Source organism: Somniosus microcephalus, chromosome 14, assembly GCF_052327205.1.
Source record: "Somniosus microcephalus isolate GS21.2 chromosome 14, FLI_Smic_1.0, whole genome shotgun sequence".
Lineage (NCBI taxonomy): Eukaryota > Metazoa > Chordata > Chondrichthyes > Squaliformes > Somniosidae > Somniosus > Somniosus microcephalus.
Genome location: NC_141000.1, coordinates 55378763 through 55404773, shown reverse-complemented (window position 1 = coordinate 55404773; position 26011 = coordinate 55378763).

The following is a 26011-nucleotide window of genomic DNA, read 5'->3' as shown; positions in this document are numbered from 1 at the left end:
GATTTTTGGACTGTTAATAAACCATGTTAGAATGGTGTAAGAATATTGGGCCTAAGGGAGATTTAAAATCAAAGACCCCAGGATTTTGGTTTCATTTTTAAAAAGCATGTTCAAGCCTGTGGAAGGAAAAAGGCTGCAACGAAAGAATTGGGATTGGCCTCTGTAACTGGACAGTTTTGGGTATTGGGATTAACCGAGCTGTCTGGGGAATATCTAGACTGTCTCAGTCATTTTACATACTGACAATAGACCAACGAAAAAAGCAATTCCCACCAAAATTACAGAACCATCCAAAACCTTGCATAATGCAAAACATGCCACCAACCAACAAAAGAACCTTGGCCCCCACAGGAAAAGACAACTTTACTGCAATTAAACAAGAGGTTAAACAATTGATGGGACCATCCCGAAACCACTTTACACGTTCTTAAAACAACTTAAGATCGATGGAACTATCCCGAAACCAATTAAGCAATTCATACCAATCAATATTAACGAGCCTGCCAAAACTAACAATAAGCCAGAGCTGATTTGGCGCGCAGATTAGCAGGCCTCAATCTGTATAATTGAAGGCCTGTCTCTCACAGAGGGAGTGGAAGAAAAGAGTTCAAGAAAGCAGTGCTGGAGGAAGTTCGGTTCATCATTCATCTCAAATCAAGTCATCAAGTTCAGCCCAGTCCAAGAAGAAGCATCTCGAAGCAGTTCTCCCTCTCGAAGAAGCAACACACCATCGGAGACCTCGCGGCAGACCAGGGCCCCATGAAACAAACAACCAAATATTACCTGCAACCAGGTAATATTGGGCCACCGCGACCAACAAAACCCAACTCGGAAGAAAACCAAAGATCCGCAAGTTTTTCCACTCTACAAACTATCCTGACTTACCCCATGGTAAGATTTTACTGAAAAGACTCTAAACCCTACTTCTAACCAAAAGAAATTGGGTACTCACCTGATAGATCCAATACGCACTCGACCGCATCAGCGGACTCGCGAAGACTGACCAGCTACGCAGGTGAAGTCCTCTACCGCGTCCAGGGTACGGCAGGCCCCAACCGCCACATCTAGAGAACCCCGAAATCGCGAACCTCTACAACTGTCAAAAGAAGTCGTTTTGGTGAGCATTATCCCTGGTTCTCTGGAGCCCAACTTAGCTAGTGAAGTGGGATTGGGAGGGGTGAAGTATTCTGTCTATTGTTATTTTCCCTCATATATTCTGAAGTGTTACCCCAATTTAGAGTGTTAAGATTATTGTGTTGTGTATTTTCTTTCTCAAATAAAGATCAAAGTTCTTTCACCAAAATTCAGTTGTCTGCTGCAATTTCATTACACCCCCCAAATAAGTCCAAGGTCTAGAACCAAGGGAGTGGGTGTGATTCAAACCGTTCATAAGTCAGGGGCGAAGCTGACCCAAACACCACCCCCTACAGAATGTACAGTAAAGGCCAGTCAGTAAAGCTGCCTATTATTGTAGCGAGCTACAACAGGCCAACCCTCATGGGCAAAGACTGGTTGAGAAAGTTAAAACTAGACTGGAAAAATATCTTCAGTGTAGATGCTTCAAAGAAGCGACGCGACACAATGCTGAACAACTACGAAAGCATGTTCGCAGACAGTTATGATGGCATCACTGCGTATGATGCGCATATCCGCATCAAGTCCAACGCAAAGCCTGTTTATTGTAAAGTAAGGCCAGTCCTCTATGCATTAAAAGGTCAAGTGGAAGAAGAGCTAGCGAAGCTGAGAGAAAACGGAATGCTAGTAAAAACTGACAAAAGTGAATGGGCTACCCTGATTGTGGTAGTGCCCAAAGCAGACAAACTGTACGCTTGTGTGGTGACTACACAGTTACTATCAGCCAAGCAGTTGATGATGAGCAGTACCCATTACCTACATCCCAAGATTTGTATGCAGCACTCTCTGAGTCAAAGGTTTTCGCCAAGCTTGACCTGTCGCACACTTACACTCAGCTGAATGTTGACAAAGAGAGTCAACAGTATTTCAATCACAAAACACACAAGGGACGGTACTCATACACCAAGCTGCTGTATGGTGTAAAGTCCTCCCCCAAAATCTTCCAGGCTACGATGGATAAGATTTTGCAAGGAGTTCCAAATTGCTTATGCAATCAAGACGATGTGCTGATCGCAACAAGCAGCGAGGAAGAAAATCTAGAAGTGTTAGATATAGTGCTTCAAAGGTTGAATGCCCACAATGTCAAATTGAAAAGGAGCAAATGTGCTTTTGTCCAACCTGAGGTTGTGTAGCTTGGTTTGAAAGTTGATGCAAATGGCTAGCAACCAGTTAAGGAAAAAGTTGATGCTGTCATCAATGCTCCAAAGCCACAGAATATGTCTAAGTTAAGATCTTTCCTTGGAATGGTCCAGTACTACGCACGTTTTTTACCTGAGTTAGCGATCATGTTAGCTCCATTGCACGAGCTCCTCAAGAAGGATGTCCAGTGGAAGTGGACGAAAGCGCAAAAAAAACTTACGACGCTTGTAAGAGAAGTCTCTCTAGCGATGCTCTGCTTGTGCACTACGACACAGAGTGTGAGCTCAAGTTAGTGTGTGATGCTTCAGCTAAGATGTGAGAGCTGTCATAAGCCACGTAATGGATGACGGCCAAGAGAAACCAATCGTGTTCACATCGCGAACCCTCACAAAGAGCGAAAGAAACTATGCGCAAATTGAAAAGGAAGCACTCGCCATAGTGTTTGGAATCAAGAAGTTCCAACAGTTCCTGATCGACTGGAAGTTTACCTTGATAACCGATCACAAACCGTTCCTAGCAATATTGGGGCCCATCCCTGTAATGGCCGCATAAAGAATGCAACATTGGGCAGTGTTGTTGTCACAATATTGTCACACAATTGAATATCGTACTTGAAAGCAAAATGCAGTCGCAAATGTCTTGCCCAGGTTGCCACATGAAGACTCGTGTGTTGGGAGCGAAGGTGAGATTTTCACATTCGGTGTAGTTGACAAAGACTTTCCCGTGAATGCAACTGAGATTGCAGAGGAGACTCAAAAGGACTCAGTACTGAAAAGAGTGTATGAAAACACCTTGAATGGATGGACTGATCAGTGTCTGGACAGAGTTGAAACCATTCCATAACCATTGTACTGAATTGTCTTGTGAGCATGTTTGTATCACAGAGTTTGTATCAAGTGGGGAAACAGAGTGGTGGTACCTACTTCTTTGAGAGATAGAATTCTTTCCGAACTCCAGGGATCGTTAGTGTGAAATCAATTGCAAGAAGCTTTGTTTACTGGCCTGGATTGAAAAGTGGCCTTGAATCACTTGTCAACAAATGCAGCGTTTGCCAAAATTGCAGAAACAAACCATCCAAAACTCTACTACAACCCTGGTCATGGCCAAGTAGACCTTTTCAGAGAGTACATGTAGGCTTCTGTGAGAAAGCAAATGATTATTTTCTGGTACTTGTAGATAGTCACTCAAAGTGGATTGAAATGAAACACATGGGTTCAAATACTACAACTGAATGTACCACAGATGAGTTGAGGTATATCTTTGCATGTCATGGCTTACCTGAAGCGCTTGTTTCTGACAATGGCCCTCAGTTCCATTCTGTTCTATTCCAAGAATTCATGAAACGGAATGGTATCAAACACACTCTTGTTCCACCATATCATCCAGCTTCAAATGGAGCAGCCGATAGGTCAGTCAGAATCATAAGTCAGAAGCTCTCAAAAAGCAAGTGTTGCAGGGTTGTTCGGGAACTCAGCATGAAGCAATGTTTGGCAAATTTTTTGCTGAAGTACAGAACTACTCCACACACTACAACTGGATATACCCCAGCAGAACTCTTGATGAAGAGGAGATTGAGAACACGATTGAGTTTTGTTCAACCAAATTTGGCCTCAAGAGTTGAACATAAACAGTTGAGTCAGAAATGTTATTATGACAGCAATCAGAAAGAATGCAGTTTCAAATGAGTGTGTTCGTGTTCTCAGTCCCCCTGGAAAGTCGAGTTGGGATGTCGTAACCATAGTAGAGGTTGGTGGAACCAAAAGATACTTGGTTGAAATTGGTGACAACATCTGCAGTGTTCATGTAGATCAAATGATCTCTGCTAGAGATCACAGAATCTACAGTGCAGATAGAGGCCATTTTGGCCCATCGAGCCTGCACCAACACATATCCCACCCTATCCCCCTAACACTAAGGGTCAATTTATCATAGCCAAATCAACCTAACCTGCACATCTTTGGACTGTGGGAGGAAACCGGAACACCCGGAAGAAACCCACACAGACACAGGGAGAATGTGCAAACTGCACACAGACAGTCGCCCGAGGCCAGATTTGAACCCGGGTCCCTGGCGCTGTGAGGCAACAGTGCTAACCACTATGCCACCGTGCCACTATGAACCAAGACTTGATCTTGAACCCCTGAATCATGAACACATACATGAGTTTGAGTCAGTTCAGACTGCAGTAACTGAAGTACTAGGTTCAAACAAGTCTGAGATAGAGACAGGATCATCTTTGAGTTCGGAACCAAAACAAAACAGCCTGAAAATTGGTTCAACACCAAAACCTTCTTTAAGGAGATCAGGCAGGCTCTGCAAACCTGTTATTAAACTGGATTTGTAGTTCATTTGTAGCATTTGTAGTTTGTTAAGTATGTGTATTTATACCCCTATGGCCAGGAGTGGTACTGCGTATCACTACGCCCAACAAGTAGTGCAGTCCTGTCCATAGGTTCAAAGTAGCACACATATTACATACACAACATAGTTCATAAAAAAAAAGCCAGGAGTTCTGTTACGTAGTACATGTAATGCTGGAAAAGGTGGGACTGTAGGAATGGCTAGATTCCTAACTAAAGGACTGAGGTCGAGTCAGTCTATCAAACAAACGATGTTTAATACTAATCAACAGAGTTTAAAACGAAAACACAGGAGAACTACATTACAGGTCTGTACTCTTTGCTGGCTCCACGAGAACTGGCTAGGGCGGCTCCCCAGCCCGACGTCATGATGTCATCACGTTTTCCTGCTGCTGGAGGATCACGTGATCAACGTGATGACGTTATCGCGTTTGGTCTCATTCTTAAAGGAACCGCGCTATGTACATGCAATGATATGAACAAAGATACAGATTCATTCTGTAGCTAATAATTTGTTAAAGATAATTATGTACATTAGATCAGAGTTCCCCTGGTGGCTCCGCCACATGCGCCCCCCCCCAGAATTGTCTTTAACAGGAAAAGTCAATCGACTAGGAGGTCTGACAAGCCTGTCAGAGCGACTCCTGTATTCTTGGAGTGGATGTTGTTGAACAGCGGGCGGACTGGCGGATGGAAGCCTTCGGTCTGGCGTGGATGCAGCGGGAGGTCGACCACGTCGTGGTGGCTGTGCAGTCTCTACTGGCCGGTCGATGTCCAGGTGTGCCGGTTTGAGACGGTCAATGGATATGTGGTCGGGTTTACCACCGATGTCTACAGAGAAACTCTTGTCGCCTGTCTCCAGAACACGAAAAGGGCCTGTGTAAGGGGCCTTGAGCGGATCCCTATGGGCATCATGATGAATGAATACAAATTCAGCATTCTTTAGCTCTGCTGGTACGTGTGAAGATGGAAGGCCGTGATGCGAAGTTGGGATAGGCGCAAAAGCCGTGGCTGTTTCCCGGTGGCTGCTGAGTTGTGCGGCTGCGGACCACGGCTCAGTTGGAACGGCAGGAAATCTCCCGGTATGCGGAGTGGCTGGCCGTACATGAGCTCTGCGGCGGATGATTGCAGGTCCTCTTTGGGTGCAGTGCGGAGACCCAACATGACCCACGGAAGCTTATCCACCCATCCGGCGCCTTGGAGGCTGGCCCTCAGCGATGCCTTTAACGATCTGTGGAAACGTTCGCACAAACCGTTTGCTTGCGGGTGATAGGCCGTGGTGCGGTGAAGCTTGGTGCTGAGACCCTGGGCCACAGCGTTCCAGAGCTCGGAAGAGAACTGTGGACCGCAGTCTGAAGAAATGTCCGCCGGAACACCGAAACGTGCAACCCACGAGGAGAGGAATGCTCTGGCGACATCAGCGGACGTAGTAGACACCAGAGGAACTGCCTCTGGCCATCTAGTAGTACGATCGACCATGGTGAGGATGTGTGTGAACCCCTGCGACGGTGGAAGCGGCCCGACGAGGTCCACGTTGACATGGTCGAATCGACGTTCTGGTACTGCGAACGTGGCCAATGGGGCCTTAACGTGACGTTGCACCTTAGACGTTTGACAGACGACGCAGGTGTTAGCCCAGTCACGGATATCCTTACGCATTCCTCTCCAGACGAACTTAGCCGACATTAATTTTTGAGATGCCTTCACGCCAGGATGCGAAAGCCCATGTATGGCGTCGAAAACTTTGCAGCGCCAGGCGACTGGAACAATTGGGCGAGGATCTCCCATGGAGACACCGCAGAGTAACGAGGTGCCTGCAGCGTGGAATTGCACATTGGTCGGTTGGAGGCTAGAGGTGCCGGTGCGATACGCCTGTGTTTCAGGGTCGGATGTCTGATCGGTAGTCATGAGGGCATAATCGATGCCCAGCTGGACCGCCCGTACGGTCGCATGAGAAAGGAAATCAGCTACCAAGTTGTCCTTGCCAGCTACGTGTTGGACGTCTGTCGTGAATTCTGAAATGAAAGTTAGCTGTCGCTGCTGTCGAGCCGACCACGGTTTGGCGGTCTTGGCCATGGCGAAGGTCAGTGGTTTGTGATCTACAAATGCAGTGAAGGGACGTCCTTCTAACAAAAAACGGAAATGGCGGATAGCCAGGAACAGCGCCAGCAACTCCCGGTCGAAAGTGCTGTATTTGCGTTCGTTGTGCCGGAGTTGGCGGCTGAAAAATGCCAGTGGTTGCCACGTCCCATTGACCCACTGTTCCTGCACAGCGCCTATGGCATAGTCGGAAGCGTCGGTGGTAAGGGCGATGGTGGCACCTGGCAGAGGGTGCGCCAACATAGTTGCATTGGCTAGAGTGGTTTTTGTGTTGTCAAAAGCGTTGTCCATTTCGACCGTCCAGGCTATTGTATCCTTTCCGGCCTTGCCTTTGAGGGCCTCGTAGAGGGGCTGCTTGAGTCGTGCTGCCTTGGGCACAAAGCGGTGGTAGAAATTCACCATGCGCAGGAATTCTTGAAGAGCCTTGGTGGACTGCGGCCTTGGGAATGCCGTAACTGCTTCGACCTTTGACTGCAGCGGAATTGCGCCCTCCGAAGTAATGCGATGGCCCAAGAAGTCAATCTGTTGTAGGCCGAATTGACACTTGGCCGGGTTGATTATGAGGCCATGTTGGCTGAGGTGCCGAAAGAGGGTGCGGAGATGGCAAATGTGTTCCTCTTTGGTAGAGCTGGCCATCAGGATGTCGTCAAGGTAGACAAATAAAAAGGGAAGATCCCGCAGGACCGCGTCCATTAGTCGTTGAAAAGCCTGTGCGGCGTTTTTGAGCCCAAATGGCATCCGTAGAAACTCGAACAGTCCAAAGGGAGTGATGACAGCCGTTTTCTGGACGTCCTGCGGGTGTACGGGAACTTGCTGGTAGCCACGGACGAGGTCGACCTTGGAGAAGATTGAGTTTCCCGCCAAATGGGCGGAGAAATCCTGTATATGCGGGATCGGGTACCGGTCGGAAGTAGTGGCGTCATTAAGGCATCGGTAGTCCCCGCATGGCCGCCATCCACCGCCGGGCTTCGGGACGATGTGGAGAGGCGAGGACCAGGGACTATTCGACTGGCGAATAATCCCCAGCCATTCCATCGTGGCAAACTCTGCCTTCACAGTCGCGAGCGTGCCGGGTTCCAGGCGCCGAGTAATGTGGTGTTCGACACCATGCTTAGTGGCCGAGGAGGAGGAAGTGGGCTTGGTCAGCTCCGGGAATTCACCTAATAGGCGAGTGAACTCGTCCGGCGAGGGCAACGCACAGGAGACAGTGTGCGACGTTGCGGAACTGCGGAAGCACGGGATGGAGTGGAAGGTGGCCGCGTTGACCAATCGACGATTTCTTACATCCAGCAAGAAGCTGTTGGCGCATAAGAAATCCGCGCCGAGGATGGCTTGCGAAACCTTGGCTGTAATAAATTCCCACTGAAACCGTTGCCCGCCGAAGCACACCTGGACCCGCCGTTTGCCAAAGGAACGAATGGCCCCGCCATTAGCTGCCACGAGGGAGGGGCCATGCATCCCAAACTGAATATCGAGTGCTGAGGCAGCAAGGATGCTACACTGCGCCCCGGTGTCGCATAAAAAGCGCCAGCCTGAGAGGGAATCTGTAATGTAGAGGAGCATCCCAGAATTCCCAATCGCCATCACGGCCACGGAACGTCCCTCAGACTTGGTCCTCCTTTTCTGGAGTTGCTGCTGGTGTTGATGTCGTTTTTTTTTTAGGCGCGAAACTGCAGGGAGGGCGGCAGCCTCTGGCTTTCGCGCCAAAACGGGCGTGGTAAAAACACAAGCCGGGGGATGGAGGCGTCGGGGCGGCATTCGCGGGGGAGGGGTGCCTTGTGGCAGCGCAGGATTGCTGCGTGACTGCATAAGTCGTATCTGCTTCTGCAGCAAGTGCTGCGCAATCTGTGGCTTCCGATCTGGCGAGGGCAGCCTGAACCTGCTCGGGTAGTTGACTCAGGAATAACTCCCGAAAGAGGAAACATTGTGGTCCTGAGTCAAGGAGCGTGAGCATCTGGCTCATTAACTCAGATGGCTTGGAATCGCCAAGCCCGGGCAAAGCGAGTAGCCGGCGGGCACGCTTCGCCTTCGTGAGCCCGAAGACCTGTATTAACCGCGCTTTGAGAGTATTATATTTGCTGTCAACCGGGGGGTTTTCGAGCAGGCTGATAATCCATGAGGCCGTGGAGCTGTCGACTGCGGAGATCACGTAAAGGTAACGGGTCTGATCCGCAACGATGTTTCGGAGATCGAATTGTGCTTCTGCTTGTACGAACCAGGAGGCCACCTGTTGTTCCCAAAACTGTGGGAGCTTCAAAGCCACGGAGTTCGCATTCATGTTTCGTCGCGCTTCGCTTCTTCCGCGAAAATTGTTCACGAAAATTCGGGGTCACCACTGTAGGAATGGCTAGATTCCTAACTAAAGGACTGAGGTCAAGTCAGTCTATCAAACAAATGATGTTTAATACTAATCAACAGAGTTTAAAACGAAAACACAGGAGAACTACATTACAGGTCTGTACTCTTTGCTGGCTCCACGAGGACTGGCTAGGGCGGCTCCCCAGCCCGACGTCATGACGTCATCACATTTTCCCGCCGCTGGAGGATCACATGATCAACATGATGACGTCATCGCGTTTGGTCTCATTCTTAACGGGACCGCGCTATGTACATGCAATGCTATGAACAAAGATACAGATTCATTCTATAGCTAATAATTTGTTAAAGATAATTATGTACATTAGATCAGAGTCCCCCTGGTGGCTCCGCCACAGGACCATAGTTTTGTTGTATTTGAGAGGGGCATACATACATTTTTTAAGGGGAAAGCAGTGTAATGTATTATCGCATGGTTTATCACATGGTTTAGTATGAGCATGCACAGCTCGCTCTGGCCTAGTAAAACAAGCACATGGACTAGCAATTCATCCTGTCTCTGTCCTTCATTTGTTCTACCCACATATATTACACAATATCATGCAGCTCAACGCCCAATTCTCAAGATGCAGCTACGATATTTTTATTTTGTGCCAATCATTATTGCCAGGCTGATTTGAATATGAGAGGAGACTGGAAAGATGGCTCCTGGAAGATCAAGGCTACAAATTTCAGGCTTGGCTAATGGCATCCTTGTCACAACCATGGACAGAACCTTAGTGTCAATACAAAAGGGGCCACGGGACCATTATTGAGCATATCACTGTCATCCTGAAGCAGCACTCTGAATGCCTGCACACATCAGGGGGTGCACAGCAATACAGCCCACACAAGGTCGCCAGGATCAACATTATCTACCGCACACACCATAATTTTGCCATACAAAGAGGATTAACCATGGAGGAGGAAAGGCAGACAGCAACTGCAAGGTTGTAACTCCTGACACATCACTGCATCCAGGAAGACTGGTGTCGTAAGTGCTATGTTTCTCCTGGCTAGGAAATCTAGAACACGGGGTCACAGTCTCAGAATAAAGGGTCGGCCATTTAGGACTGAGATGAGAAGAAATTTCTTCACTCAAAGGGTTGTGAATCTTTGGAATTCTCTACCCCAGAGGGCTGTGGCTGCTCAGTTGTTGAGTATTTTCAAGACAGAGGTCGATAAATTTTTGGGAATTAAGGGATATGGGGATAGTGCGGGAAGGTGGAGTTGAGGTAGAAGATCAACCATGATCTAGTTGAATGGCGGAGCAGGCTTGAAGGGCCAATTGGCCTACTCCAGCTCTTTTTTCTTATGTTCTTATGCTATATAAGATACATTTAGCTAAGTGCCTGAGCTTCCCCTTTACGAAGCATTCTGTCCAAATGTACAAAATAAGGTGGCCCAGAACACTTTCAGCAACACGAGCTGAAATTCCTCGACTGTTCTGAAGGACTCCCACCATAATTACTCCAATTGCAGAAACCAAGGGATTGTAGAAGTTCAAATTAATTTTCTTATAAAATTTTAGTAATCCACAGATAATCCTTAAATAGCACATAGCAGCAGTTTCTAGGATCATAGCTTGCTATTTTAATCTCCAAGGCAACTCCCGGTTAAACCTGTTTTCCATTATTCTGAATACAGTATATTGTATTTTTCTTTCAAAAAAATATTTCCAAATCTAAAAACTTGTTTCATATGCTGCTAGCATTTGTATAAAAAAATGATTATCCTCCTCTTTCTCTTTTATCCTTTGTTTGTCCCCCCCGCCCCCCCACAATGTTTACTTCTAGGCATTTTCCTTTGTGCTCTGTAATCTTCTCTTAGTATTACTCTAACCCCATGGACCAGTATAAAATCTTGGCTAGGCAATTTATTTACGTTGGTAACTAATGTACCTGCTCCTGCCTGGCTGAGATGAACCTATCACTCCTGCACCATCTTGGCTTTACCTCAAAACCATTCCAACATTTCCATTTCTTGCCAAAAACAATGTCTGAACAAATAATTGTAGTCCAACTGATAATTTTAATGAGCACCCATTCCTTCCAGGGGTGGGTTGCCTAAAATCTAGCCTCCTGCTTCTCCTAAGTGGCAGGAGTGTGTGAGATGGCTAGCTGCTGTGTTTATCCGGGAGCTTTGGGGGACTGAGCGGATCTTTGCCTCAGGGCAGCCGAGTCCTGTGTGGGACCTGCTGCAGGCTACATCTCTTGTGCAGCTGCAAGGGCAGCCCAGCCTCGCTTCCTTTCTGGCACATGAGGTAGCATTTGAAGGACCCAGCAGGGGTATTTATTGTCCTGAGACGACAGTATTATCATGGGAATGCATACCTGCCTGGCCACTACTACTGGATCCTGGCTCTGCTTGGCCATTCATCAGAGGGAACATTGTTGAAGTCTTAAGAGATACTTCTGTGTGTTTCTGTACCAATAATTTGGAGGCCAGAAGAGATAACTCTCTCCATTCTGGTGCAAAGATCTCACTGGCAGAAGTAAGAGCATCCATGGTAGAAGTTGATATTCCGATAGGGTAAGATGAAGTAGGGTGGGAGGAAGCGCTTGTGGAGCATAAACACCGGCATAAACCAGTTGGGCCGAATGGCCTGTTTCTGTACTATAATTTCTATGTAAGGTTAAGATCAGCTTATTGCCTCAGCTGCAGATTAGCACAGAGCTGCCCTATGCTCCAGGATAGACTCCATTGATGCACACTCATTCATCATGGTGCTGCAGTTGCAGGTAGTGGATTCCTTTAGTAGGGATTCTACTGCCTGCTCCCATGGTGTAGAATATACTCACCCAGTAAAATTCAGCAGCAGATCACATTACCAGAGTTATCACATTATCAGTAGTTAACTGATTATAAATGATAAAAACTCATGTGCGACCATCAAGATCCTAGTCATTCCAAGTTATTGTGACATTAGATAGGAAGTATGGATTTGATCTTAAATGACTGTTACCTTAAATTTTAGCTTAGAAAATACTGATCCTAAAATAACACAACGCTTCTGTTTTTATTTGAAATATATTTATTAAAATAAATATATTGTGAAAAAGATCATTTGAAAGGTTATTTTTCAATAATATACACTTCCTTTTAGCATTCAGCTCTCCTTCATCATATATCTGTTTGTTAAGATATTCGTTACATATGACCATGATAAACATAATCAACTGGACCCCTCAATAACATGCAATATTTTATTATTTTAAAATATAAATTTTACTCTTACAGTTTATGCATGCAAACACCTTCACTGAAGGATAATCACTGCAATATAACTGCAAGTTTATAGAATGATAATCTGTGATTGATTACTATGAAATAATACAGCCAAGATATATTAACGTAAGCAAGAAAACAATATTAGAAAAAAATATTGGCACTGAAGACTGACGAATCCCCAGGACCTGATGGTGAGTCAATTGGAGATGCTTTAGCCATAATCTTCCAAAGCTCTCTTGATTCAGGAATTGTCCCTTTATATTGGAACATTGCAAATGTAACTCCATTGTTTAAGAAAGGTGGGAGAGAGAAACCAGGAAATTATAGACCTATTAGTCTAACATCAGCTGTGGGGAAGTTATTGGAATTTATAATTGAGGACAGAGTGACTGAGCACTTAGAGAAATTTGAGCTGATCAGATAGAGCCAACATGGATTTGTAAAGGGTCGGTCATGTCTAGCGAAACCAATTGCATTTTTTGAGGAAGTAACTAAAGTAGTAGACAGGGGAATATCTTGGATGTAGTTTATATGGACTTCCAGAAGGCATTCAATAAGAATCCACATAAGAGACTGTTAGCTAAAATTAAAGCTCATGGAATTGAAGGCAAATTATTGACCTGGTTAGGAGATTGGTTAGGCGGTTGAAGGCAGAAAAAAATAATGAGCATGTACTCAAATTGGAAGGAAGTGACCAGTGGTCTCCCACAAGGATCTGTGCTTGGGCTTCAACTATTCACTATATGTATTAACAACTAAGATATTGCAATAGAGAGCCATATATCCAAGTTTGCCGATGACACTAAGATTACATAGAAACAGAGAAACATAGAAGATAGGAGCAGGAGTAGACCATTCGGCCCCTCGAGCCTGCGCCACCATTCGATGAGATCATGGCTGATCATCCAAATTCCGTACCCTGTCCCTGCCTTCTCCCCATATCCTTTGATCCCTTTATCCTTAAGAAATATATCTAACTCCTTCTTGAATATATTTAATGAATTGGCCTCAACTGCCTTCTGTGGTAGAGAATTCCACAGGTTCACCACTCTTTGGGTGAAGAAATTCCTCCTCATCTCTGTCCTAAATGGCTTACCCCTTATCCTCAGACTGTGACCCCTGGTTCTGGACTCCCCGGCCATCGGGAACATCCTTCCTGCATCAAGTCTGTCTAGTCCTGTTAGAATTTTATAAGTTTCAATGAGATCCCCTCTCATTCTTCTAAACTCCAGCGAGTATAAGCCCAATCGACCCAATCTCTCCTCATACTTCATTCCTGCCATCCCAGGTATCAGTTTGGTGAATCCTTGCTGCACTCCCTCCATGGCAAGAACATCCTTCCTCAGATAAAGCGACCAAAACTGCACACAATACTCAAGATGTGGTCTCACCAAGCCTGTACAACTGCAGCAAGACATCCTTGTTCCTGTACTTGAACCCTCTCGCTACGAAGGCCAACATACCATTTGCCTTCTTAACCGCCTGCTGCACCTGCATGCTTACCTTCAGCGACTGGTGCACAAGGACACCCAGGTCTCGTTGCACTTCCTCTTCTCCCAATCTATTGCCGTTCAGATAATAATCTGCCTTCCTGTTTTTGCCACCAAAGTGGATAACCTCACATTTATCCACATTATACTGCATCTGCCCAATCACCCAACCTGCCCAAATCATACTGGAGTTTCTCGGCATCCTCCTCACAGCACACACGCCCACCCAGCTTTGTGTCATCTGCAAACTTGGAGATATTACATCTAGTTCCCTCGTCTAGATCATTAATATATATTGTGAATAGCTGGGGTCCTAGCACCGATCCCTGTGGTACCCCACTAGTCACTGCCCGCCACTCGGAAAAAGACCAGTTTATTTCAACTCTTTGCTTCCTGTCTGCCAACCAGTTCTCTATCCAAGTCAGTACCTTGCCCCCAATCCCATGTGCCTTAACTTTACATGCTAATCTCTTATGCGGGACCTTATCGAAAGCCTTCTGAAAGTCCAAATACACCACATCCACTGGTTCTCCCTTATCTATTTTACTAGTTACATCCTCAAAAAATTCCAGTAGATTAGTCAAGCACGATTTACCTTTTGTAAATCCATGTTGACTTTGTCCGATCCTGTCACTGTTTTCCAAGTGCTCTGCTATTACATCTTTTACTAGCTGGAGTGCCCGGGGGTGCCGAGGCTTTTTTGAGGGCATGTTGTTGTTGGAAGAGAGAGAGAGAGCGACTGGGGGGGAAGAGAGAGAGAGAGCGACTGGGGGGGAAGAGAGTGAGAGAGCGACTGGGGGGGAAGAGAGAGAGAGAGCGACTGGGGGGGAAGAGAGAGCGCGACTGGGGGGGAAGAGAGAGAGCGACTGGGGGGAAGAGAGAGAGCAACTGGGGGGGAAGAGAGAGAGCGACTGGGGGGGAAGAGAGAGAGCGACTGGGGGGAAGAGAGAGAGCGACTGGGGGGGAAGAGAGAGAGCGACTGGGGGGAAGAGAGAGAGCAACTGGGGGGGAAGAGAGAGAGCGACTGGGGGGGAAGAGAGAGAGCGACTGGGGGGAAGAGAGAGAGCGACTGGGGGGGAAGAGAGAGAGCGACTGGGGGGGAAGAGAGAGAGCAACTGGGGGGAAGAGAGAGCGCGACTGGGGGGAAGAGAGAGAGCGACTGGGGGAAGAGAGAGAGCGACTGGGGGGAAGAGAGAGAGCGATTGGGGGGAAGAGAGAGAGCGACTGGGGGGAAGAGAAAGAGCAACTGGGGGTAAGAGAGAGAGCGACTGGGGGTAAGAGAGAGAGCGACGGGGGGAAGAGAGAGAGCGACTGTGGGGAAGAGAGAGAGAGACTGGGGGGAAGAGAGAGAGAGACTGGGGGGAAGAGAGAGAGCGACTGGGGGGAAGAGAGAGAGCGACTGGGGGGAAGAGAGAGAGCGACTGGGGGGAAGAGAGAGAGCGCGACTGGGGGGAAGAGAGAGCGACTGGGGGGAAGAGAGAGAGCGACTGGGGGGAAGAGAGAGAGCGACTGGGGGGAAGAGAGAGAGCGACTGGGGGGAAGAGAGAGAGCGCGACTGGGGGGAAGAGAGAGCGACTGGGGGGAAGAGAGAGAGCGACTGGGGGGAAGAGAGAGAGCAACTGGGGGGAAGAGAGAGAGCGACGGGGGGAAGAGAGAGAGCGACGGGGGGAAGAGAGAGAGCGACTGGGGGAAGAGAGAGAGCGACTCGGGGGAAGAGAGAGAGCGACAGGGGGAAGAGAGAGAGCGACTGGGGGGAAGAGAGAGCGTCTGGGGGGAAGAGAGAGAGCGTGACTGGGGGGAAGAGGGGGAAGGGGGGGTAAAGGGGGGGATGGGGGGAGGGGAGGGGGGTAAAGAGGGGAAGGGGGGAAGGGGAGGGGGAAGGGGAGCGGGGAGGGGGGTGGGGGGGAAGGGGAGGGGGGAAGGTAAGGGGGGAAAGGGGAGGGGGGAAGGCGAGGGTAGGGGGGAAAGGGGAGGGGGGAAAGGGGAGGGGGAAAGGGGAGGGGGGAAAGGGGAGAGGTGGAAGGGGAGGGCGGAAAGGGGAGGGGGGAAGGGGAGGGGGGAAAGGGGAGGGGGGAGGGGAGGGAGTGGGAGGGGAGAGGGGAGGTGAGGGGGGGAGGGGTGGAAAGGGGAGGGGAGGGGGGAAAGGGGAGGGGAGGGGGAAAGGGGGGGAAAGGGGAGGGGAGGGGGGAAGGGGGAAGGGGGAGGGGGGAAAGGGATGGGGAGGGGGGAAAGGGGGGGAGGGGGGAAAGGGGAAGGGGAAGGGGGTGAGGGTGAGGGGGGGGAGGGGTGAGGGGTGTGGGGGGAGGGGGGAGGGTGGAGGGGTGAGGGGGGAGAGGGGAGAGGGAGGGGGGAGAGGGAGGGGGAGAGGGGAGGGGTGGGAGGGGGAGAGAGGGGAGGGGGAGAGGGGGGAGGGGAGGGGGAGGGGGAGAGGGGGGAGGGGAGGGGGAGGGGGAGACGGAGATGGGAGAGGGGGGAGAGGGGAGAGGGGGGAGGGGGGGAGGGGAGGGAGGGGGGAGGGGGAGGGGGTCGGGGGAGGGGGGGAGAGGAGGGGAGGGGTGGGAGAGGGGGGAGGGAGAGAGGGGAGAGGGAGGGGGGAGAGGGAGGGGGAGAGGGGAGGGGAGAGGGGAGGGGAGGGGGAGGGGGGGAGGGGAGGGAGAGGGGGGAGGGGAGGGAGAGGGGGAGGGGAGGGGAGGGGGAGAGGGAGGGGGGGGGGAGAGGGGAGGGGAGGGGGAGGGGGGAGGGGAGGGAGAGGGGGGGAGGGGAGGGGAGGGGGAGAGGGGGGGTGAGGGGAGGAAGAGGGAGAGGGGAGGAGGGGGGAGAGGGAGGGGAGAGGTGGGGGAAGGAGGGGGGAGAAAGGGGGGGGAGAAAGGGAGGGGGGAGCCAGCAGACCCTCTCCCCTCTGCCAGCGATGGCTCCGCTGAGCTCTGTGCCGCCCCACGCACTGACATGCCGAGCGCAGCGCCCCGGTCAGCCCGAGCCCCCGCCCTCCCGAGGCCGGGCCAAGTGGCTTGAGACAGCCGATTGTGGCTGGCCGGGCCCGGTTGCCTTGGTAACCCTCCTCCCCTCTCCGCCTCCCGATCTCCGAAACCGGGCCTGGGCCTGAGCGGCTTGAGATGGCCGATTGCGGCTGGTGAGCCCGGTTGCCAGGGTAACCCTCTCCGCTGCCGCTCCCCTCCCGAGCCCCGCCCCCACCCCCCCCCCCCGAATGAAGCGCCAGGAGCTTGCAGTGAGCCCAGCCAGCCTTTACCAAGATGGCTGGCCGCTGGTTCGGAATCTGGCCCAGCGGGGGGGGTGGGGGGGTAAGGGGTGTGAGGAGCTTGCCACAAAACAATTGCCTAGGGTCCAGCATAGCTGGGAACAGACGCCCAGGCTTCGAGGCCTACCTGCAAAAACGGGGAAAGGTAGGAAAATTAATGAGATTAGATAAAAGATTTTAAAAGTAATTAACTTTTTTAAAAAACAATATGGCCTAGAAATTCAGTTGTTTGCGCCAGCCGCTAGCGCCTTAGGAGGAGGAGATGTTGGGCGCTAGGCGGCTAGTGCCCGGGCGCAGCGCGATCTGCGCCTCTCCCGAACTTAACTCACGATTTAGCGGCGGCGCAAAGCCTTTGCGCGCGCTCAGCTGCGCGCGCAGATCCTGACGTCATTTCATCGTGCAATGCCCTTTGTGCGCCCCAAACCGGAAATTCTGTGGCGCCGCCCTTCTTTGCGCCTGGCGGCCCCAGCGACTGGTAGAGGGGAACGGTTCCCAGTCGCTGCGGGGCGCGGGGGGCGCTATTTAAAGGGGACTCCTCCTGCCGTATAAGTGGCAGCCATTTTGTGCCAATCCCTCTGTGTGAGAGACGGATATTTGGAGAGAGACAAAGGCAGAGAGCTTTCTGCTTTGACTCAGCGCTCGCACAGGTATTTGTGGCTTCAGGCCAGAGCTTTGCACTTGGATTTCACTTTCAGTGCCATAGCCTTGAGTCGCCACATATAATGGGGGCTGCAATGGGTGGAAACGTTGGCTTTCTGCATTGCATTCAAAGGGATCAGAGACGCCGTGAGAGAGTGCCAGTCATGGCCAGACGGAGATTGGCCAACAGGCGTCGGCACTGGAGGCCTTACCCACCCAGGGTATACCGCCAGCAGTTCTCATATCTGACCATGTCTGAGGAGCAGTGTGTTTGGAGGATGCGATTCAGAAGGGAGGTGGTCACTGAGATCTGCCACCTGCTTCGCAGAGATCTGCAGCCACAGCTGAGGAGCAGGACGTCTCTGTCAGTGGCAGTGAAGGTGACGGTGGCTCTCAACTTCGATGCCACTGGCTCCTTCCAATCCACTACTGGGGACATTGCCAACATCTCCCAGTTCGCGGAACATTGCTGCATCCGCCAGGTGAACAATGCCCTTTTCAGAAGGAGACGTCAGTACATCTCCTTCCCCATGACCCTGGACAAGCAGCAAGAGCGTGCAATCGGATTTGGAAGAATAGCGGGCTTCCCCATGGTTGAGGGCGTGGAACTGATGAACCAGCAATGGTCAGGCCTTGCTTCAGGGCTGCAGTGTGCAGGGCATGGCAGCCAAACAAATCGACCCTTCCCCTTTAAGAGCTGACCGGCGCCAGCGTCTCTGCCTTCATTGAGCAAGTCGCCGCACCTGCGCTGCGCCCGTCCTCGGTGTTAGCACCCCGGATCGCCGGCTTAGCGCCTAATGATAGTCGTGTATCGCCTGTTTTAGCGCAGCAGCAACCTCTTGGGGCGATGCGACTGAATATCGGCGAAGGTGGTGCGACTTTGCACCGGGCGCAAACTTTAGCGGCCGCCCGACTTTACCGCCCCAAAAGTGGCTATACTGAATTTCTAGGCCTATGTGTTTTAAAAGCAACTTTTTTTTAAAGACGCAGAAAGTGGGAAAAAGAAATGAAAAGTTTGGAATCAAGATGACGGCGACTCACCTCGGTTCAGAATGATAAGGCCCGCCCACACACGCACCGATTGGTCGACCGTCAGGTCACCGAAGCATAGGATTGGTCAATCGTCAAGTCACTCAACACTCAACTGTAGGATGGCCCGCCCGCACACGCCAATGAACCCGCCCCCGTGACGCAGCGATTGGTCAACCGTTGGTCAACTGTCAGGTCGCTCGACCGTACGATTGGTCAACCTTCACGTCACTCAATGCTAATGAGCAAATGAGCAGAACTTTTCCCATTTAATGAGCGGAATTTTGAACGTTTTTTGGATACCGTGGGCACAATTTTTGTCTGACGGAAAAGTAAATATGCTTATGACCGTTCCGGAATCGTAAGCTTTCTTTTGATGTAACACGCGTGTAGGTACGCTCTATAACTTTCGAATGTATAGAGAACGGACAGACAGACAGACAGACAGACAGACAGAAGAGCAATTATATATATACTAGCTGGGGGTGCCCGGTGGTGCCGAGGCTTTTTTGAGGGCATGTTGTTGTTGGAAGAGAGAGAGGGAGCGACTGGGGGGAAGAGAGAGAGGGAAGGAGAGAGAGAGGGAAGGAGAGAGAGAGAGAGAGGGAAGGAGAGAGAGGGGGAAGGAGAGAGAGAGAGAGGGAAGGAAGGAGAGAGAGAGAGGGAAGGAGAGAGAGAGAGAGAGATGGAAGGAGAGAGAGAGAGAGTGGGAAGGAGAGAGAGAGAGAGGGAAGGAGAGAGAGAGGGAAGGAGAGAGAGAGGGAGGGAAGGAGAGAAAGAGAGAGGGAAGGAGAGAGAGAGGGAAGGAGAGAGAGAGAGGGAAGGAGAGAGAGAGAGAGAGGGAAGGAGAGAGAGAGGGAAAGAGAGAGAGGGAAGGAGAGAGAGGGGGGAAGGAGAGAGAGAGAGGGGGAAGGAGAGAGAGAGAGAGAGGGGGAAGGAGAGAGAGAGAGAGAGGGAAGGAGAGAGAGCCGGGGTGAGAGAGAGAGAGAGACTGGGGGAGAGAGAGAGAGACTGGGGAGAAGAGAGAGAGAGATTGGGGGAGAAGAGAAAGAGAGAGAGATTGGGGGGAAGAGAGAGAGACTGGGAGTGTGTGTGAGAGAGAGAGAGAGAGACTGGAAGTGTGAGAGAGAGAGAGAGACTGGAAGTGTGAGAGAGAGAGACTGGAAGTGCGAGAGAGAGAGAGAGAGACTGGGAGTGAGAGAGAGGGAGAGAGAGAGAGAGAGACTGGGAGTGAGAGAGAGAGAGAGAGAGACTGGGAGTGTGAGAGAGAGAGAGTCTGGGAGTGTGAGAGAGAGTGGGAGTGTGTGAGAGAGAGAGAGAGACTGGGAGTGTGAGAGAGAGAGAGAGAGAGGGAGTGTGAGAGAGAGAGAGAGAGTGGGAGTGTGAGAGAGAGAGACTGGGAGTGAGAGAGAGAGAGAGAGAGAGACTGGGAGTGTGTGAGAGAGAGAGACTGGGAGTGTGAGAGAGAGACTGGGAGTGTGAGAGAGAGAGACTGGGAGTGTGAGAGAGAGAGCCTGGGAATGAGAGAGAGAGAGAGAGTGTGGAAGTGTGAGAGAGAGAGAGAGAGAGAGAGAGAATAAACATCCAAAAACGAGCACTAAACTTCCTAAATCACCTCAAATCTAGCTCCCCAGACACCCTTCATTTCAAAGCCTTTCAGACCCAAGAGCTAAACCCAGAAAAGAGTCCCCTGAGTCAGCTGCTACTGAAACTAAGTACTCAGCCGGACCCTGACCAGCCCCAGACCAACACAGCCGTCCAAACACCAATCCGAGTGAACCAAATCATTAAACAATGCAAAGAAACCTACCTGGAACATTGGAACAAAATAACCGAAAGCCAAAGCAGATTAGAATGTTACCGGGCCCTAAAAAGAGAATATAAACTGGCAGACTACCTCACGACCATCAGAGACACAAAACAGAGACAGACCCTCACCAGGTACAGACTAAGCGACCACCAACTGGAAATTGAAAAAGGCAGATACAAGAAATCCTGGCAGCCTAGAGAGAATAGAATATGCGATCAATGTCTGGCCGGCGAGGTTGAAACAGAAATGCATTTCCTCCTAAAATGCGAAAAATTCAACACATCAAGAAACATATTATTCAACAAGCTAAGCCAAACAACCCCAGATTTCAAGGAATTGGATGACCTGTCAAAATTGAGATTAGTCCTGGGAGAAGGAGACAGACCATACCTTGGGGCCAAATATGTAACAACATGTCACAACCTGAGGACTGTTTAAAAGTAAGACTGTTTAAAATTAATATTGAACGTACCAAATGAAGTAGAAAGACTGTTTAAAATTAATATTGTTTAAAAGTAATATTGTATGTACCCAACAAATGTCAAATCGATTGACACCTACAGAATGTTGGAAAACTGTACCTTTTTGCTATGTAAGCTTTGGCAATATGGTTCTCTGTAAACTTTCATGCCAATAAAGCATTTGAATTGGAAATTGGAATTGGAGTGGGGGTGTGAGAGAGAGAGAGAGAGAGTGGGAGTGTGAGAGAGAGAGAGAGAGAAAGACTGGGAGTGAGAGAGAGACTGGGAGTGAGAGAGAGAGAGAGTGTGTGTGAGAGAGAGAGAGAGAGACTGGGAGTGTGTGAGAGAGAGAGAGAGTGTGAGAGAGAGAGAGACTGGGAGTGTGTGAGAGAGAGAAACTGGGAGTGTGAGAGAGAGAGATTGGGAGTGTGAGAGAGAGAGAGATTGGGAGTGTGAGAGAGAGAGACTGGGAGTGTGAGAGAGAGAGACTGGCAGTGTGAGAGAGAGAGACTGGGAGTGTGTGAGAGAGAGAGAGATTGGGAGTGTGAGAGAGAGAGAGAGATTGGGAGTGTGAGAGAGAGAGAGATTGGGAGTGTGAGAGAGAGAGAGATTGGGAGTGTGAGAGAGAGAGAGAGATTGGGAGTGTGAGAGAGAGAGAGATTGGGAGTGTGAGAGAGAGAGAGATTGGGAGTGTGAGAGAGAGAGAGAGATTGGGAGTGTGAGAGAGAGAGAGATTGGGAGTGTGAGAGAGAGAGAGATTGGGAGTGTGAGAGAGAGAGAGATTGGGAGTGTGATTGGGAGTGTGAGAGAGAGAGAGATTGGGAGTGTGATTGGGAGTGTGATGCGCCATCAATTACTCAAAAGACTGAGGTTGAGCGAGTAACAATCAGGCTTTTATTAACTAAAGAATGAAGGTCTTGTCTCGAGTGGTCGACCCGTCCAGAATACTAAGGGACTGGGAGGTAGTCACTTATATACCTGGAATAGTGGGAGGAGTCAGCCGAGGCATGTCCAGACCTGTACCTAGTGGAATACACATACCTCTACAGACAGGTATAACAGTGGTTTACCACAGAGTGTGAGAGAGAGAGATTGGGAGTGTGATTGGGAGTGTGAGAGAGAGAGATTGGGAGTGTGAGAGAGAGAGATTGGGAGTGTGAGAGAGAGAGACTGGGAGTGTGTGAGAGAGAGAGGTTGGGAGTGTGATTGGGAGTGTGAGAGAGAGAGATTGGGAGTGTGATTGGGAGTGTGAGAGAGAGAGACTGGGAGTGTGTGAGAGAGAGAGATTGGGAGTGTGAGAGAGAGAGAGATTGGGAGTGTGATTGGGAGTGTGAGAGAGAGAGATTGGGAGTGTGAGAGAGAGAGATTGGGAGTGTGAGAGAGAGAGACTGGGAGTGTGTGAGAGAGAGAGATTGGGAGTGTGAGAGAGAGAGAGATTGGGAGTGTGAGAGAGAGAGATTGGGAGTGTGAGAGAGAGATTGGGAGTGTGAGAGAGAGAGAGAGAGAGATTGGGAGTGTGAGAGAGAGAGAGATTGGGAGTGTGAGAGAGAGAGAGAGAGAGATTGGGAGTGTGAGAGAGAGAGATTGCCAGTGTGAGAGAGAGAGAGAGACTGGGCCGCCGCGGCCGGTGACCTGGTGGCTTTGGGTCGGGCTCTGGGGCGGTGCTGTTGACGCCGCGGGGATGTTTTGTGCGCGGCAGCTCCCGGCACAGCCCGCTGTGGCCGGTGACCTGGTGGCTTTGGGTCGGGCTCTCGGGTGGGGCTGTTGACGCCGCGGGGAGGTTTTGTGCGCGGCAGCTCCCGGCACGGCCCGCCGCGGCCGGTAACCTGGTGGCTTTGGGTCGGGCTCTGGGGCGGGGCTGTTGACGCCACGGGGAAGTTTTGTGCGCGGCGGCTCCTGGCACGGCCCGCAACTCAAGGCCCAGGCATCCCGGGCTGCTAGGCCGCGCCCGGCGCCGGCACAGCCGCTCGAAATGGCCGCCAAAGTAGGCGAGCTTCCGGGCGAAGGGTAGGGGATCACTTCATTTCCTACTGTTGCTAAAAACAATTTAAAACTCAAATAAATTGTTATTTTCCTTAGTTCCCTAACACACAGAAAGTGTGGGAAAAACATCGTGAAGAATCAAGATGGCGGCCACTCACCTCGGTTCAGAATGATAAGGCCCGCCCACACATGCACCAATTGGTCGACCATCAGGTCACTGAACTGTAGGATTGGTCAATCGTCAAGTCACTCAACACTCAACTGTAGGATGGCCCGCCCGCACGCGCAATGAACCCGCCCCCCGTGACGCAGCGATTGGTCAACCGTCGGTCAACTGTCAGGTCGCTCGACCGCACGATTGGTCAACCTTCACGTCACTCAATGCTAATGAGCAAATGAGCGGAACTTTTCCCATTTAATGAGCGGAATTTTGAACGTTTTTCGGATACTGTGGGCACGATTTTTGTCTGACGGAAAAGTAAATACGCCTATGACCGGTCCGTAATCGTAAGCTTTCTTTTGATGTGACGCGCGTGTAGGTACGCTCTATAACTTTCGAACGTATAGAGAACAGACAGACAGACAGACAGACAGACAGGCAGACAGACAGACAGACAGGCAGACAGACAGACAGACAGAAGAGGTCTTTTATATATATAGATAGATAATGGGCTCTAGCATTTTCCCCACTACTGATGTCAGGCTTACCGGTCGATAATTCCCCGTTTTCTCTCTACCACCTTTTTTGAATAGTGGGGTAACATTAGCTACCCTCCAATCCATGGGAACTGTTCCAGAGTCTATAGAATTTTGGAAGATGACCAGCAATGCATCTACTTCTAGGGCCACTTCCTTAAGTACCCTAGGATGTAGATTATCAGGCCCTGGGGATTTATCGGCCTTCAATCTCGTCAATTTCCCTAACATCATTTCCCTAAAAATACTGATTTCTTTCAGTTCCTCCCTCTCATTAGACCCTATGTTCCCCGACATCTCTGGGAGGTTATTTGTGTCCTCCTTTGTGAAGACAGAACCAAAGTATGTATTTAATTGGTCTGCCATTTCTTTGTTCCCCATTATAAATTCCCCAGATTCTGACTGCAAGGGACCTACGTTTGACTTCACCAATCTTTTTCTCTTCACATATCTATAGAAGCTTTTACAGTCAGTTTTTATGTTCCCTGAAAGCTTACTCTCATACTCTATTTTCCCCCTCTTAATTAATCCCTTTGTCCTCCTTTGTTGAATCCTAAACTGCCCCCAATCCTCAGGCTTGCTGCTTTTTCTGGCCAATTTATATGTCCTCTCCTTGGATCTTATACTATCCCTAATTTCCCTTTTTAGCCACGGTTGATTCACCTTTTTTGTTTTGGTGGCATAGTAAGTAGTGTAGACAGGAGCATAAAATTACAAAGAGACATTGATAGATTAAATGAATGGGCAAACTGTGGCAGATGGATTTCAATTCAGGTAAGTGCGAGGTCATCCATTTTGGGCCAAAAAAGGATAGATCCGAGCATTTTTTTTTAATGGTGAAAAGCTAGGAACAGTGGAGGTCCAAAGAGAATTAGAGGTCCATGTACACTGATCACTAAAATGTAGTCGTCAGGTAAGAAAAAAAATCAAAAAGGCTAATGGAATGTTAGCCTTTATAACTAGAGGGCTAGAATATAAAGGGAAGTTTTGCTACAGCTGCCTGTATAAAAAAGCAAATTATTATTTAAATGGAGAGAAATTACAAAATGCCACAGTTCAGAGGGACCTGGGGGTCCTTGTGCATGAAACACAAAAAGTTAGCATGCAGGTACAGCAAGTAATCAAAAAGGCAAATGGAATGTTGGCCTTTATTGCAAAGGGGTTGGAGTATAAAAGCAGGGAAGTCCTGCTACAACTGTACAGGGCATTGGTGAGACCACACCTTGAGTACTGCATACAGTTTTGGTCTCCTTACTTAAGGAAGGATACACTTGCATTGGGGGCAGTTCAGAGATGATTCACTAGGTTAATTTCAGAGATGAGGGGTGATGTAAGCCCCCAAAGTGTGGACTGAGTGATATACAAAGTCGACAACACTGGCTTGTTGTAAGAAAGACAGACCCAATAATTGAAGTAAAAACGGTTTATTCAGGCCTGGGGAGCTATGGCTCTTGCGTCCCAACACAAGGCTCCAACTCCCCCGAATCTCTTGAGGTTTACACAGTTATACACATATTCCGAGACCTCCTACTCCAGAGGTCCAATCGATTTAAAAGTCTATACATTAATCACTAACTAGGTGTGCCTAACTTCTACAAGGTAACCAATAACATAAGTTTCACTTTTCACTGCAGGGGCCTGTGGCCCCTCTGATTTCTTGGAAATGAGTCATCAGGTCATGTGATTTCTGAGAAACGAGACCCTCTCTCTCTTGACCACTACTAAGTTTCGTTTTTCCAGAAAAGGGTTATGTCAGTGTCTCTTTTTGTAAGTTTCATCTCTCTAAACTGGTATGGTCATTTCTGCAATTAAACATACGAATAATTAGTACATTTCATCTTTAAACATTTTGCTGCGCAATTGCGTTCTACTAAATGTGCCCTGTTACGCTCATTTTTAAATCTTACTTCAAGGGGGTTGACTTATGAAGAAAGGTTGAGCAGGCTGGGTGTATACTCATTGGAATTTAGAAGAATGAGAGGTGATCTTATTGAAACCAATAAGATACTGAGGGGGGCTCGACAAGGTAGATGCAGAGAGGATGTTTCACCTCATGGGGAAATCTAGAACTCGGGGGCATAGTTTCAGAATAAAGGGATGCCCTTTTAGAACTGAAATGAGGAGGAATTTCTTCTTTCAGAGGGTCGTAAATCCGTGGAATTCTCTGCCCCAGAGAGCTGTGGAGGCTGGGTCATTAAATATACTTAAGGTGGAGATAGACAGATTTTTGCAAGATAAGGGAGTGAAGGGTTTTGGGGAGCGGGCAGGAAAGTGGCTTTGAGCCCAAGATCAGCCAGAATCTTATTGAATGGCGGAGCAGGCTCGAG